This window comes from Papaver somniferum, chromosome 2 (assembly GCF_003573695.1).
Source record: "Papaver somniferum cultivar HN1 chromosome 2, ASM357369v1, whole genome shotgun sequence".
Classification (NCBI taxonomy): Eukaryota; Viridiplantae; Streptophyta; class Magnoliopsida; order Ranunculales; family Papaveraceae; genus Papaver; species Papaver somniferum.
The window spans coordinates 30,999,968-31,002,620 of record NC_039359.1 but is presented as its reverse complement, the minus strand read 5'-3'; the positions used below and the strand labels follow the sequence as shown (position 1 = coordinate 31,002,620).

Here is a 2,653-nt window from a genome sequence, read left to right as displayed (position 1 = left end):
TTTCTGGCAGAAAAAATATGGGCAAAAAATAAAAAGAGGATTTATAAAAACTTGGAAAAGTATATGAAAGCCCATTTCCCAAGGTGGTTTAGGAATTAAAAAACCCCATCATTTCAATATAGCTCTTCTCACTAAACTGGCCAGTAGATTGGTAATCGAACAAGACCAATTATGACTCAAACTCTTAAAAGCAAAATATTTCCCAATTATGGGTCAAACTCCTCGAATTTGTCTTGGATTTGAACCAGCATACAAAAAGGTTACAGCTAAGGGTGCACACGGTACGGTTCGGCTCGGTTCTTGCGGAGGCCGAGTACTTGTACCTCCCTAGCCTCGGTTCCAAAATTTTGGACCGGTACCTGTACCTTGTACCTCGGTTCCGGTACAATTCGGTACACGTACGGTACCAGGTACGGTTCCGGTATCTGTCGGTACTTTTGAAAAAAAAAAATCTTGTTCTTTATAATCAAAGATAGATGTAATATTAACAATACAAAGCTAAATACATAGCAAGTAGACAGTAGCTGCAACACATAGACATACACAATTACAAACAATAGTCTTAAGACTCTTAAGTAATTTGAATGAAGAAAAGAAGGACATTGCAAATAAAAAATGACTATTCGGCTATTCCAACTCCATGGCAGCACTGGTGGTGGCTATGATAGAACCAGTGGAACTCTGCAAAAGAAAATTAATAGCAGTTAGTAAGTAATTTGAACTAAAAACAACATTTTTAAGTATATAAGAACATACCAATCACCCAACTCAGAAATATATGAGCAAAAATGAAAGAAAAATGAGCAAGCATTTCTATAAAATGCAAATTTGAAAATCCGAAGAAGAGTTTACAGTTTAATACATAAAAGACCAACAAAGTACAAGATACTGCAAACAAAAATGCCTAACACTAATGGAATAAACTGAGACAGGCACCAATTCAAACATGATTTCAATTCACAATCCACAGCAACAACAACCATTATCACTTTGCAGATTCAGGATGCCATTTGCATATAAAATACATAAGAACATTACAAGCCAAAGTGCCAAACTACACACATGTTCATGAATCAGTAAGAGCAACTAGAACATCAACCAAATGCACAAGTCAGATAAGGAATGAGAGAGTCATGGTTTCCAAATTTGCACACACCATATTTGCAGGGAGTGAATGATACAAAGCAAAGCAGAAGTTTCAGTAAGCAACCATAGTAAAAATCTATCACAAAAGCATCATTTCACATTATTGTTTCAAGAAACTTACCGCCGGCACTAAACCGCGAGTAGAAACAATTACTAATCTCTTTTTTTCTTCCTCCTTGGTTTGTACAGCAGATTCGCAAGCACCTTATAAGCTCAAGAAAAAAAAACAGTTCACAGAAATATATATATTTACAAAACAAGGAAGTAAGTACCTTAAAGCTATTACTAACAACGAATTATTTAGTGGCGACAACTTTGTACTACAAATATCACAAAGCTACACTAGATAATACAAGTGTTAACTACAGACACAATTCTAATAAAGCAAAAATGGACATGATGCAACTTGAAAACAAAGAGCACACTCCACTTATATCCTTAAAATAGACAAGTTAAATTCATTTACAAATCTCAAGCTAAATAAAGTCATATACAGTTCCCCAACCAAACCTAAATCAAACCAAAGAAACCCTACACAACACAGGTAAATTTTTTTTAGATATTCTGAATTCCATTACAATATGGTTTAATGAATTTTCACATAAATTTTTTAATTAGCATCTCAAGTCACTGAATTAGAAATCCGAGGATCAAACAAACATAAATACCCTACAAAAATGAGAGATTTCACAGAAACAGAAGAAGATTTCACAGGAATCAATGAGAGATTTTGATGAACTTACCCTTGATTAACAATTTCTGAGCTGGATGGTTCCTTGAATCCTTTCCCTTCGTCTTCTCCTTGGCGTGATATAACCCTATATCAAACCCTAAATTAAATTAATTCAATTCCAAGCAATTGGCCATCAAAAATCACAATAAACATAACGAATCAAGTTATGTGAATCACAATAAAACACAATAAATAAAGAATCAGTAAAATTGGAGAGAAAAAAAGCAAAAAAACTTACCCTTGGTTAACAATTTCTCCTTCTTCTTCTCGATCTAGATGTGGTGTAAGTGTAACTGGTGTTCGTGGAGTTGAAGTCTAATGGAGAAGAGAAGAGAAGATTCAGAATAAAACTCTTCCCTGTAACTCTAATAGAGTTCTTCTCCTTCTCTTAGAGACGGAAAAAAGAAAGAAGAAAATAAGAAACCCTAGCCTTATGTTCTATATATATACTCCCCTAAATCTAATGGCTATTATTAGTTTACTATCTCTAAATATGATGGCTAGAATTCTTCGGTATATTCGGTCCGGGACGGTACGGGACTTAGGCAGGACCGTGTACCTGTACCTCATCAGCCTCGGTTCCTATTTTTTGGACCGGTACCTATACCCCCTTCCTCGGTTCGGTACAAAAACAGGTACGGTTCCACCGGTTCCGGGACGGTCCGTCGGTCCGGCTCGGTTCCTGTGCACCCTTAGTTACAGCTAATAAAAATAAAATTTGTTTGGCAAGTCAAAAACGGAGCGTTGGTGAAAATTTGGGAAGACACATGGATT

At 35.8% G+C, this 2,653-nt stretch overlaps 1 long non-coding RNA gene across 1 annotated transcript; it reads right to left on the bottom strand.

Annotated features, from left to right (window-relative positions):
* Positions 1 to 642: 642 nt before the first annotated feature.
* LOC113353099 lies at positions 643 to 2,155 on the bottom strand. The gene is made up of 3 exons (XR_003361077.1): positions 2,118 to 2,155; positions 1,890 to 1,964; positions 643 to 681 (listed from the first exon to the last, which is right to left on the bottom strand). It is a non-coding gene; the product is annotated as an uncharacterized LOC113353099 (long non-coding RNA).
* Between the last annotated feature and the right edge of the window lie 498 nt (positions 2,156 to 2,653).